Raw genomic sequence first — 14646 nt, 5'->3', positions numbered from 1 at the left:
AAGTTTTTTTTTTTTTTTTTAAAGATTTATTTATTTGAGAGAGAGAGAGTGCACAAGCAGGAGAGGCAGAGGGAGAGGGAGAGAGAATCTGAAGCAGACTCCAGCACTGAGCACAGAGCCAGACATGGGGGCTCAATCTCACAACCCTGAGATCACGACCTGGGCCGAAACCAGGAGTTGGATGCTCAGCCCACTGAGCCACCCAGGCACCCCTACATCATTGATTTTTGATGTAGTGTTCAATGATTCATTAGTTATGTATAACACCCAGTGCTCATCACTATTCTTGATGGGTGAGAGTTTTAAGTCCCAATAAAAGATCTGCGGGAGTGGGACCATAGTGGGCTAGATGATGGTCACCGTAACAGTAGGACATGTGGAGTGAGGGCGACAGTAGTGAGTGCAACACAGTAGTGAGTGCAACAACAGGAGTGAGGGCGTAACAGTAGGACATGTGAGCAAAGTGAAGAACTAAAATATAAGAAACTCAAATTCAAAATAAAATATCAAAGTACATGAGGAAAATAATATTATAAAATATAGATAACACATTCTACGAGTGAGAGAATTTATTCCTGAGGTAATGAAAAAAAGGCATTTTCCTAAAGAAGACTTTCAAATAAATGAGCTTAAGTTCCTCAAAAGAAAGAATAACTATAAACAAGAAGGAGAAATTCTGAAATAAAACCGATGGATATTAATTTTGAATATTTATAGATAAAAGTGAACCAATTAGAAATCTTACAAGCGAAAGTAATGAAATTTAAAAAACCCATAATTAATGGAATAAATGTATTGGACAAAGAGAAAATTTGTAAATTGGAAGGCATTACTGAGGAGAATTTAAACCATGTTGCAGAGAGCTAATATAATGAGGTGGAAAATAAGAAAGAGAATATTTAAGGTTGAGAAATTCTTATATATGCCTTTTAGAACTTTTAAAAGTAGAGAGTAAATAATAGTGGGCATTTAATATTTGAAGAAATAATGTTGAAAAATTTTCTCACTTCAGTTCTGAAGAGCTTCAGAGCATGACTGTGGAGCTGAGCAGGGCAAGTAAAAATAGATTTATATACCTAGCTACATTCTAGAGAGTCTGAAGAATGTTAAGATTAAGGAAAAAAATCTTTAAAAATACCAGGAAATAAACAAAACCACAGAGGAATTACAGATTAATAGCCTTGTTATGAACAAAAGGACAATGAAGCAATATATTCGAAGTTGGAAGACAAAATTACTTTTTAAAAAAAATTCTTAATTTTATTTATTTGAGAGAGAGAGAGAGAGAGCACAGAGGGAGAGGGAGAAGCAGACTCCGCACTGAGCAGGGAGCCCAATGCAGGGCTTGATCCCAGGACCCTGAGATCATGACCTGAGCTGAAGGCAGAGGTTTAACTGACTCAGCCACCCGGGCGCCCTGACAGAATTACTTTTAACTTATAATTCTATGCCCAGCTAAGTGCAAGAATGAAATAAAGCTATTTTTAGTTATTTTAGACAAAAACTAAGTGTTTGCACCCACTGACGCTTAATGAAGGGACTACTAAAGATGAACTTCAGCAAGAAGAAAAGGTAACCTGGTGGAAGGAACTTGTTAAAAAGGTATCTGTAGCATGTGATATGATGAGCACTGGGTGTTATATGCAACTGATGAATTATTGAACACTACATCTAAAACTAATGATATACCATATGTTGGCTAATTGAATTTAAACTAAAATAGGTATCTATAAAGTGTTTTTGTAAATCTCATTTACCTATTGATGGTTTGAAAAAAAATTCACACAATTAGATTTAGAAAAATGGAACTATAGTTTTAGACAATATTAACATGAAGGCTAGATTGTAGGGAGTTTGGAAGGGAGAGTGATAAAATCCTCTTATTTAGGAAGAAGTTTTTGTTAGGAAAATATGAATGTAAGTGTGTATGATAAAAATTTAAGGCTATCAACTAGAAGCAGCCATGATTTCCAAATAGAGGAGTATCAACAAATTGTATCCCAAAATATTTGAAAAGAATGATACACCATGACCAAGTATATACATTTAATTTTATATAACTTATTTATGAGTTGTGTTTTTTGTCTTATCTAGGAAAGCCTCTCCTATTTCAAGGTCATAAAATATCCTTCTATATAGTTTTAAATTTTTGTTTTTATATTTGGTCTTTAGTCCATCAGCAGACTAAAAGAAAAATCACATTATCACATCAATAGGTGCAGTGAAGGGGCGCCTGGGTGGCACAGCGGTTAAGCGTCTGCCTTCAGCTCAGGGCGTGATCCCGACGTTATGGGATCTAGCCCCATATCAGGCTCCTCCGCTATGAGCCTGCTTCTTCCTCTCCCACTCCCCCTGCTTGTGTTCCCTCTCTCGCTGGCTGTCTCTATCTCTGTGGAATAAATAAATAAAATCTTTAAAAAAATAGGTGCAGTGAAAGCCTTTGACAAAACTCAACATCCATTTATAATAAAAACTTTGAATAAACTAGGAATAGAGGGAAACTTCCTCAACTTGATTTTAAAAAGTCTACAAAAAACCCTACAACTAATGTGGTATTTAATGGTGAGAAACTAGAAGCTTTCCCCCTAAGATCAGTTACAAGGCAAGGATGCCCCAATCACCACTGTTTTTCAACATTGTAATGGAAGCTGTAGCTAATGCAAAGACAAGAAAAGGAAAGAAAAGGTATACAGATTGGGAAGGAAGAGATAAAACTGTCTTTGTCCGGGGATGATATGATTACATAAGAAATCTGAAAGACTCAACAAAAAAACTCCTGGAACTAATAACCTATTATAGCAGGTTGCAGGGTACGAGATTAATACACAGAAGTCAGTGGCTTTCCTATATATCAGTGATGAACAAGTGGAACTTAAAAGCACAGTACCATTTACATTACCACTCCCTCAAATTAAATACCTAGATATAAATCTAGCTATGTGCAAAGATCTATATGAGGAAAAACTATAAAACTCTGATGAAAGAAATGAAAGAACTAAATAAATGGAAAGGCATTCCATGTTCATGTAGGAAAACTGAATATTGTTAAGATGTCCTTTCTTCCCAGCTTGATGTGTAGATTCAATACAATTTTGACAAGTTATTGTATAGATATTGAGAAACCGATTCTAAACTGTATGGAGAGGCAAAAGACCCAGAATAGCTAATGAAATATTGAGGAACAAAGTTGGAGGACTGATGCTAGCCAATTTTCAGACTTACTGTAAAGCTATAGTAATGAAGGCAGTGTGGTATTGACAGAACAATAGATAAACAGATGATGGAAGAGAATAGAAAGCCTAGAAATAAACCCACATTTATGTGGGTCTAATCAACTACTCTTTGACAGAGGAGCAAAGGCAATAGAATGGAGCGAAGGTAGTATTGACAGAACAATAGATAAATAGATGATGGAAGAGAACAGAGAGCCTAGAAATAAACCCACATTTATGTGGGTCTAATCAACTACTCTTTGACAGAGGAGCAAAGGCAATAGAATGGAGCGAAGGTAATTTTTTCAACAAATTGTGCTGGAACAACTGGACATCCATATTAAAAAAAAATGAATTTAGACAGATACCTTACACCTTTCACAAAATTAAACTCAAAAATGGATCATAGACCTAAATGTGAAATGCAAAAACGGTGACATTTCTGATGATCACACAGAAAAGTTACATGACCTTGGGTATGGTGATGACTTTTTAGATAAAATACCAAAGTTGTGATCCATGGAAGAAATCATTGGTGTGCTAGATTTCATTAAAATTAAAAATTGTGCTCTGCAAAAGACAATGTCAAAAGAATGAGAAGACAGACCACAGACTGGGAGAAAATATTTGCAAAAGACATACCTGATAAGGCACTATTATCCAAAATATACAAAGAACTCTTAAAATTCAACAATAAGATATAGTGTTATATTAGCTTTAGGTGTACTAGTGATTCAACACGGTATGTTAACTGTACTAGAATTAAAATAATGCTAAAAAACCTCAACAATAAGAAAACAAGCAACCTGATTAAAAAACAGGCCAAAGTCCTTAACAGACACCTCATCAGAGAGGATATACAGATGGCAAATAAGCATATGAAAAGATGCTCCATATCATACGGCATCAGAGAAATGCAAATTAAAGCAACAATGAGATATTACTAAATATGCATTAGAATGTCCAAAATTGGGAATACTGACAGCACCAAATGTGAAGGCCACGGGATGTGAAGCCACGGGAACTCTCATTCATTGCTGGTGAGAATGCACAATGGTACAGCCACTTTGAAAGACAATTTGGCAGTTTATAAATTGCCAGTTGATAGAGTTTTATAAAACTCTTACCATGTAATCCAGCAGTCATGCTCCTTGGTATTTACACAAAGGAGTTGAAAACTTACATCCTCACAAAAACCTGCACATGGATCTTTATAGCAGCTTTATTCACAATTGTCAAAACTTGGAAGCAACCAAGATGTCCTTCAGTAGGTGAATGGATACATAAACTGTAGTACATCCAGACAATGGGTTGTTATTCAGTGCTAAAAATAAATGAGTTATCAAGCTATAAAAAGGACATGGAGGAACCTTAATTGCATTATACTAAGTGAAAAAAGCCAAGCAGCTAAAGGCTACATACTATATTTCCAACTATATGGCATTCTGGAAAGGCAAAACTATGGATGGAGATAGTAAAAAAGTCAGTGGTTGCCAGAGGTTCTGGGATAAGGGTAGGGAGGGGAGAATAGGCAGAGTACAGAAGATTCTTAGTACAATGACAATACTATGTATGATGCTATAACGATGGATACATGTCATTATACATTTGTCCAAACTCATAAAATGAACAACACCAAGAGTAAACTGCAAGGTAAACTCTGAGCTTTGGATGATTATGATATGTCAATGTTGGTACATCAAGAAAATATATGTTCAATGTTATGTGCCCGTGCATTTTTCTGCAAATAGGTCCATAAGCATTGTTAGATTCTCAGGGGAGTCAATGAGCCTTTCTGACAGAGATGAGTCAGAAATCTAAATTTCTTCCTTCCTCTTGCCCTCTCTTTCCCTTTACTTTTTCTCTTTCTCTCAAAAGTCATTGATTAAAACAATATAACGTCACGGAATTCAGTTGTGTCTGACTTTTCCCACAAATTAGATTGCTTTGTCTTCTAGAGTATCTTGGAAGTAGTAGTAAGCTGTAGTAATGGGATAGTTTACCAGATTTTTAATATGTCTTTATCACTTAGTTTGAGACCTTGGGTTCATTATTTAATTTAGCTAAACCTCAGTTTTCTCTTCTGTAAAATGGGGATAATAATGTTACCTATGATATAAAATTGTTTCAGAGATTAAATGAAGTATAACTGTATGGAAAACATTTAGCACAGTGCCTGGCACCTGGCAAGTGTGCCGTGAATGTTTAGTTGCTGCTGCAATTGCTATTATCACTGCTCTGATTTTTATCAGTGGTAGGTAAGAGCCCTATACTTTGGAACTCTATACTGACTTAACCTCTACAATTTGATTTGCCTGTTCTACTCTTCCACAAATTTGGCAATTTTGCCTTTAGTTTATTCACATTTTTTCCTATGAGCACATTTCTTCTCCTCTTTATCTTTCCCAATATAATCATACCTAACATTATTTGGGTACTAATTGTGTGCTTGGTGGTACTATGTGAAATGCTTTATCAACATGGGAGCAGAAGTTGAAAGACCAGGTTCTGGTCCCAGTTCCATCACTCAACCTTTTGACTTGCTAAGAAATTCTTTCTGAGCCTCAGTTTTATCATCTGCAAATGGGAATAATATTTGTCCGTCTTTACAGTTTGCTGTAATGATTAAATGAGATAATGTATTCAAAATTCCTTCATAAAATATAAATAAGCACGCAAGTATGAAGTATTACCGTTTTGGCAAAGTTAAATATCAAATTTGTGTAGCACATTGCTTTTCAGATGGAATTATGTAACTGTAGTTTTTGTCTTACTGGCATCTTTCTTTGTAAAAGCTTCACAAAGAGCAATCACAAAGAATAGAAACATTTTAACCTGGAAGCAGTAGTGCCTATTTTACATTGTAAGAAAGGATGGTAAAATATTTGATGCATGATAAGGTAAATACATACGTGGGTGAAAATGACTGAAAGTACTTTTGAGAATTCCATAAGATTAGAGTCTAAATTCACAGGAAGTTACTAGCCCTTTGCTGATTGATGTAGAAAAACTCCGTGAAGGAGATATAATTTGGGAAACTTCTCAAGTTAATTTTAACTTTGGGGGGTGTATAGGAAGAGAAATGAGGGAGTCTGGAATATCTGGCAAAGCGCTGGCAGGACAGGCCTGAGGCAGTATAATGGTAAGCCAGAAGCGTTATTGTAGAGCTGTAATGGGAAGATGGTCTCCTATGGCTGTATTATCTTTGATAAATGAGTTATTAGTCTCTGAGCCTGTTTTCTAAACTGTAAAGTGGAGCTAATAATACATACTTTAAAGATTGTGTGAAAGAGGTTAGAAGATTATGTGAAGTTGAGTTATTATCTGTTTTCCTGTATAAATTGTTAATTGTTGTTGTCACAGTTATCAGGAGAATGGACAGAATTAAGCTTTACTTCAGGATAGATGCTAGTCGAATGGGATTTTGAATTTGGTTTAATCCAAGGAGGGGATATTTGCCATAATAATAAAATTATTTACACTAGGGTTGGAAAGAACTCGGAGAGCAATTGAGGCAAAGGTTTTATGGGCTGTTGACATTACTTTAAATTTTGTTGCTTGAGTATTAAGAATTTGGGCCTGGACCAGGGCTATCCCATAAAATATTTGCAAATTTTCATTTGTAAAATCTGGCAACCCTAGTCTAAATGGGGGCTGTGGAGGGAGGACCAGTAGGTCCATCTCAGCCTCTCAAGCGTGTATGGTATCTGTGTACATACATGTTTTTTGTCTGCTTCCTTTTTGGTGGTAGAGATTTTATATAAATCAGTGATTGGCTATGAAAGATTTATGAAGTTTAGGAATCACTTATATTGAAGGCCAAAGCCTAAAACAAAACAGGAGGGTATTAGCCTCTATTTTAGAGACTCTCTACTCTGGCGCTCTTCTATGAAAAAGAAAAACAAGCAAACAGGAATGATAGACACCCATACAAAACAACCCAAAGAAACCTGGGATTGTTTGTTGCTCTAACTGTAGTAGAGGTTTAGTATTTATTTATTTTTCAGTTTAAGTAGCCACAGAGAGATTAGCAACTCTTCTGTACTTCTAGTGAGAGGCTTCAGGTTTGCATTTTGTATTTTAGTCTTTATGTAAACTACATGCTTTTTGGTGGAATGATTTTGTGGTACAGTATGTAAAACTATAGAATGTAATCTTTATTTTCAAAGTTTGCCTGTGCAGCTGAGGAAAGAATGGGTCCTTTAGTGCTCCTTTTTGACTAAGGGTCTGTTCACTGTTGAAGCCATGCTAATCTTCAGTAAGACATGTCTGAAATAAAAAATGACCTTAAAAACCTGCTGCTTTTAAGATGAGAAGCTTTGTTCTGATAAATTCAGTGTGATATAAGATAAATAAAGAATGTCTCGTTTTTAAGTATTTATTTTGAAAAATGTGCTTTATACAAATGTCCAATCCCTGGAGGCTTTTAAGAAATATTTTTTAATGTTTTGTTTTATTTCGCCAGAACACTGCAGTGGACTGTAAACTAACATCATCTACAACTGGAGATAAACACTTTGATAAAAGTCCCACTAAAACAAGGCATCCTCGGAAAATTGATCTAAGAGCTAGATACTGGGCATTTCTTTTTGACAATCTTCGCCGAGCAGTAGATGAAATATATGAAACTTGTGAATCAGATCAGAGTGTGGTAGAATGTAAGGTAAGGTTTGCTTTGAGACTTTGTAATTCGTTTAAAGCCAAATTCTCCAATTTTTATTACACTTGACCGTATCATTTAACTCAGTATGCAATACTGTATTATTAATTGTAGTCACCATGCTGTACATTAGATCCCCACAACTTACTGATCTTGTAACTGTAAGTTTGTACCCTTTGACAAACATCTGTTTTCCCCACTCCTTGGAACCACTGTTCTACCCTGCTTCTATGAGTGCTTCAAGGTTTTTTGGTTTTTACTTTTCGAGTACTCTTAGTTTTTGCTTTATCTAATTATGTAATATTCTGAGCAAGATTTGGTAGAAAGCAAGATTTGTTACATAGTCCTGGGCAGGAAATCAAAAAATGGATATGTGCACACACACACAACCATGACACAGAATTATTTAAACTTATCCACATTGTCCGGTACTGTAGGTGGCACTAGTGAGATTTTCACATTCTTTGGTTTCATGTTTAATGTCTTTAATTGGACGTTGCTCCCTTTCTGCTGAGATACTTATCACTCTTCTAATTCACTCTGGTCAGGGAAAAGTGAGATTGATGGCTAACCATAAACAATCCTGGGTGGGATTGGAATGTCATTGTAAGGTGTATTTTCTAATTTTGGATAGCCTTGTGTTTGTAATAGGATGTTAGACACATAGTGCAATCTGTCTCTGAAAATTCACTAAAAAGCCTGGTCTTTTAGAAAATAGAAACTATATACTATATTACTTTATACTCAACAAAATTATTTTGACAAAAACGCATCTTCATAGAAATATTACACAGTTAGCTTGTGTTTCTATAGTGAACAGGATTGAAAACCCTGGCATTCATTATTTAACCTATGAAATATATGAAGGGTCAAAGAAAAGTTATATGTTGAAGCAGCAGCTTTGTTTCCTCTAAAATTGGAGACAGCCAAATAGGTTTTAGAACAGCCTGATTCATCAGATCAGGTTTCAGAATGAACAGTAATTGAAATCCTCCAAATTTCTGGTTTGGTTGTCATAATTAATATTGTTACTATCAGCATGTGAAACTTCTTAGGTTTTAAGAAAATATGTTTAAACAAAATCATAACCTTGGAGTTTAACGAATCAGCATGTTGCGGTAGAAAACACTATTGACCTTAATTTTAGATTATAGTTTCTTCTATGAAATGAGCATGTGGGCCTAGATAATTTCTAAGTTCGCCGTAGAGATTAGTTAAATCAGGAGATTCTTTGATTTTTGTAATTACAAATAACAAAAGGTTGATTAAAGAAATAAAATTTGTTTGTAAAATGTGTACTTCTTTACAGAAGTGAGTTTGAGCAGTTGCAATCATGTTTCTGTGATGAGCAGAGACCCTTGTACCTGTCTGAATTTCTGGCTCTCTCATCCATCTACCAAAGCTATGTGAAATATAAGTAATAATAGATTTTGTGTGTGTGTGCAAGTTGTAGATTATAAAAATGGAGAACATTTTGACAAAGGAAGAATAGTAGAGATGTGTTCTTTATTTTTTGTACTGTTCCAAGATGCTCAAAGGCTATGCTGAGAAATAAAATGAGAGCTTAAAAGTTACTATTTTATTTTGTTTTTTTAAAAGATTTTTATTTTTAAGTTATCTCTACACCCAACATGGGGCTCAAACTCACACCACCAAGATCAAGAGTTGCATGCTCTTCCGACTGAGTTAGCCAGGCACTGCCGCTCGCTGCTGCTTAAAGTATTTTCATACCTAACTGTGCTTCTCTCCCCACCCAGGACTTACAGGTGGTGATGTAAAAAGATACAGTTTAACATTTGGTCTAAGCATATGCTGGGTTTATAATAACTAGAATTCTATTTTTGTTTTTGACCTGCTCTGTTCTTACTATAAAAGCACTTTCATCCCTTATCTCATTTGATTAGTATATTTGTGAGATCCATAACCCAGAGGGTTTTCCTCACTGTGCAGGTAGATTCAACCCTTGTTTTATGGATGTACAGACAAGATTTATCCCTATTTATGGTTTTCGTGTTTTAGCCTTGTAACATCATCACAATTCAGTTCTTTGTCTCGTGTAAATTGCAGTTAATAACATCTGTATTATGTAATTCACACGCTAAGTATAGCATGATGTGTAAAGTGTCTTTTTTATTTCAGCCAGGATTGCTGACCAGAGCCCCACTCTATAATCAAAGAGGCTAAATTTCTAGGTTTTTTTTGTTTTTGTTTTTTTAGTTTCAGATGCCACTTCACTGCATGAATTACTACAAATTGACTTTCCAGCAAAACTGTACTCTAACCATCACCGCTGCATTTCCCTTTCTTCTTTATAAAGAGATGGGCTAGAGGATGGGTGAGGCCTTTTGGAATCCTCTCAACTTGTTCTCACAAAAGTTTGAGGTGGGGTTTGAATTTCTTATAAAATTTGTGAGTGTGGCTACAAGAATGAGAGACTGGCTTCTTCTCTGGCTGAATCTTCGCTGTGCTGACTGATTTTGATGCCTTTGGAATGTGTCCAGTGAGTTTGGGGGAAAGCATGATGGGTACAGATTGTACTTTCTTTTCCTTGTTTCCCATTTTAACCTGGGGGAACTGGATGTGTGGGTCTGGAATATTGGATATAGAAGCTGGTATATACATTTGCTTTAGAGATTTCATAACACAATAGGCTTGCTGGAGTAGCTCATGAGTAGTATGCTTTGGAAGGAGATGGGATGTGAGTTCTCAGTGATTAGGTAAAGTGGACCCCGAGTGAGTCTTGTGTTTTATGTGAAGGAAGGAGTGTGGACATTGGTGAAGGTGTTGGAGTCATAGGGCCTTTCTATGGGGACACTTGATTAGATGAGATGATGCAAAACAGTGGTGGAGCTGGGGCAGATACTGCTGGGGCAGAGGGAGCCAGGGTGAACCTGAACACTGCCTAGAGACCCACATATGCTACCTGTGCAGAAATCACCATGTACTGTAGAGATCAGTAGAGACCACTGACCTCAGATTGAGTCAGAGAAAGTTTAGGGATATATCTCTGCCTGGCAGCACTTGGCTCTCTTGGCAGTCAGCATCACTGGAGAAGGACAGGCTAATGACTGTAGCAGATACATCACTAATATCTGGTGAACTCTTGTAAGTTGAATATTGCTCTGTTCCCACAGGTGCTACATGTGGTAAAGGATAGAAGTTTGTGAATGTAGGAGAGTGAGAAGGGGAGTACAGGGTATGAAGAGGGGAGCAGTGGGAACAAGCCATGCCCTTTTCCACCACAGGCATCTGCTAAAGGTCATGTAATTCTCGCTTGTGCAGGTTATCTGTAGACGGGATTTTAAAACCATGCTTTGATAATTGAATATAACTGAAAAAGTGTAGAATTTCACTGAGCATACGCAGCAGGTTTAATATTCAACTTGGTATTCAACTAAGGTTATGGGGAAAAGCATAAAAGTATTCTTTGTTTATATCTTAACGAGTTGAGATTTCTCAGTTCAACAAATAAGGATCAAAGTGAGATGTGAGAAAATGTTTTGAAAGGTTTGACATGAAGGTCTGAGTCCAAAATGGTGGAGAAGTAAGAGACCTTAGCTTTTTCTGGACCTAGGAATTCAGCTAGATAGCTGTTAAATCATTCTGAACATCTGTGAACTCAACCAGAGGCCTAAGAAAAGAATAGCTGCAGCTTTAAAAATAGAAAAGCGACCACTTTCTTGAAGAATGACAAGATAGAAAAACTGACCTCAGAAAAGAGAACAAGAGGCAGTACTGACTGCCAGGGACCTAATCGGTATGGACATAAATAAGATGTCGGAACTAGAGTTCAGAATAACAATTATAGAGATACTAGCTGGGCTTGGAAGAAGCATAAAAGACACTAGAAAAATCCCTTTCTGGAGAAATAAAAGAACTAAAATCTAATCAAGTAGAAATAAAAAAGGCTGTTAATGAGGTGCAATAAATAATGGAGGCTCTAGGTGCTAGGATAAATGAGGCAGAAGAGAAAATTAGTGATATAGAAGACAAAGTAATGGAGAAAAAAGGTGAGAAAAAGAGAGATAAACAACTACTGGATCACGAGGGAGAATTTGAGAGATAAATGATACCATAAAGCAAAACAATAGTAGAATAATTGTGATCCCATAAGAAGAGGAAAGGGGGGCAAATTATAGTGGAGCAAATTGGAGTAAATTATAGCGGAGGACTTCCCTAATCTGGGGAAGGAAACAGGCATTCAAGTCCAGGGGGCACAGAGAACCCCCTCAAAATCAATAAAAATAGGTCAACACCCCAACATATAGTAGTGAAACTTGCAAATCTTAGAGACAAAGAGAAAATCCTGAAAGCAGCTTGGGACAAGAGGTCCATAACCTACAAGGGTAGAAACGTTAGACTGGCAGCAGACCTATCCGCAGAGACCTGGCAGGCCAGAAAGTACAGGCACGATATATTCAGGGTGCTAAATGAGAAAAATATGGAGCCAAGAATACTTTATCCAGCTAGGATGTCATTCAAAATGGAAGGACAGATAAACTTCCAGGACACACAGAAACAAAGAATTTGTGATCACTAAACCAGCCCTACAAGAAATATTAAAGGGGATCCTTTAAGCAAAGAGCCCAAAAGTAACATAGACCGGAAGGGAACAGAGATAGTATGCAGAAACAGTGACTGTACAGGTAAAGGCACTAAATTCATATCATTCAATAATCACTCTGAATGTAAATTGGCTGAATACCCAAGTCAAAAGACACAGTGTACCAGATTGGATAAAAAAGCAAGACCCATTGATATGCTGTCTGTAGGAGACTGATTTTAGAGCAAAAGATACCTCCAGATTTAAAGTGAGAAGGTGGAAAACCATTTATCATGCTAATGGACATCAAAAGAAAGCAGGGGTGGCAATCCTTATATCAGACAAATTAGATTTTAAACCAAAGACTAATAAGAGATGACGAAGGACACTATATTACAGTTAGAGGGTCTATCCAACAATATCTAACAATTGTAAATATTTATGTCTCTAACATGGGAACAGCAAATTATATAAACCAATTAATAATTAAAGAAACACATCGATAATGATACAATAATAGTAGGGGACGTTAACATATCAGTCAGTGCAATAGATCATCTAAGCAGACGATCACCAAGGATACAAGGGCTTTGAATGACACACTGGACCAGATAGACTTCACAGATATATTCAGAGCATTCCATCCTAAAGAAACAGAATACAGATTCTTCTCTAGTGCACATGGAACATTCTCCAGAATAGATCACATCCTGGGTCACAAATCAGGTGGTCTCAACCAGTATCAAAAGATTGGGATCAGTCCCTGCATATTTTCAGACCACAGTGCTTTGAAACTGGAACTCAATCACAAGAGGAAATTTGGAAAGAGCTCAAATACATGGAGGCTAAAGAGCATCCTACTAAAGAATGAATGGGTCAAGCAGGAAATTAAAGAAGAATTTAAAAAATTCATGGAAACAAATGAAAATGAAAACACAACTGTTCAAAACCTTTGGGATACAGCAAAGGTGGTCCTAAGCGGGAAGTATATTGCAATCCAAGGCTTTCTCAAGAAACAAGAAAGATCTCAAATACACAAGCTAACCCTACACCTAAAGGACCTGGAGAAAGAACTTCAGATAAAAACTAAACCTAGCAGGAGAAGAGAAATAATAAAGATTAGAGCAGAAATCAATGAAATAGAAGCTACAAGAATAGTAGAACAGATCAACGAAAGTAGGAGCTTGTTCTTTGAAAGAATTAGTAAGATTGATAAACCCCTTGCTAGACTTATCAAAAAGAAAAGAGAAAGGACCCAAATAAATAAAATCACGAATGAAAGAGGGGAAATCACAACCAGTACTGAAGAAATACAAACAATTATAAGAACATATTATGAGCAACTATCTGCCAACAAATTAGGTAATCTGGAAGAAACGGATGCATTCCTAGAAACTTATAAACTACCACGACTGAAACAGGAAGAAATAGACAATCTGAACAGACCCATAACCAGCAAAGAAATTGAAGTAGTAATCAAAAATCTCACAACAAAGAGTCCAGGACTGGATGGCTTCCTGGGGAAATTCTACCAAACATTTAAAGAAGAATTAATACCTAGTCTTCTGAAGCTGTTTCAAAAAATAGAAATGGAAGGAAGACTTCCAAACTCGTTCTCTGAGGCTGGCATTAGCTTGGTCCCCAAACCAGACAAAGACCCGACCAAAAAGGATAATTACAGACCAATATCCCTAATGAACATCGATGCAGATATTCTCACCAAGATCCTAGCCAATAGGATCCAACAGTACATTGAAAGTATTATTCACCACGACCAAGTGGGGTTTATTCCTGGGGTGCAAGGGTGGTTCAACATCTGCAGTTCAATCAATGTGATACACTAAATGAATAAAAGAAAGGACAAGAACCATATGATCCTCATAATAGACTCAGAAAAAACATTTGACAAAGTACAGCATCCTTTCTTGATTAAAACTCTTTACAGTGTAGGGATAGAGGGACTATGCCTCAACGTAATAAGGGCCATATATGAAAAGCCCACAGTGATTATCATTCTTAGTGGGGAAGAACTGAGAGCTTTTTCCTGAGAACATGGCAGGGATGTCCACTATCACCACTGTTGTTCAAAAAAGTACTAGAAGTCCTAGCCTCAACAATCAGACAACAAAAAGAAATAAAAGGCATCGGAATGGCAAGAAAGTCAAACTCTTTCCCTCTTTGCAGATGACATGATACTCTGTGGAAAACCCAAAAGAATCAATCCCAAAATT

The 14646-nt window shown here is 36.5% G+C and overlaps 1 protein-coding gene across 4 annotated transcripts in view; it reads left to right on the top strand.

The window, feature by feature from the left end:
• SCAPER (S-phase cyclin A associated protein in the ER) overlaps window positions 1-14646 on the top strand; it is a 490627-nt gene that overhangs the window by 5409 nt on the left and 470572 nt on the right. For all 4 annotated transcript variants that reach the window (XM_034668001.1, XM_034667999.1, XM_034668000.1 and 1 more), the window contains exon 3: window positions 7678-7875. The gene's annotated coding sequence lies outside the window, so the exon portion shown is untranslated. The remainder of the gene's footprint in view (window positions 1-7677; window positions 7876-14646) is intronic.

This window comes from Ailuropoda melanoleuca, chromosome 9 (genome assembly GCF_002007445.2).
Source record: "Ailuropoda melanoleuca isolate Jingjing chromosome 9, ASM200744v2, whole genome shotgun sequence".
NCBI classification, from domain to species: domain Eukaryota; kingdom Metazoa; phylum Chordata; class Mammalia; order Carnivora; family Ursidae; genus Ailuropoda; species Ailuropoda melanoleuca.
The sequence above is the reverse complement of the archived record's forward strand: the minus strand, read 5'-3'. Positions and strand labels throughout refer to the sequence as shown.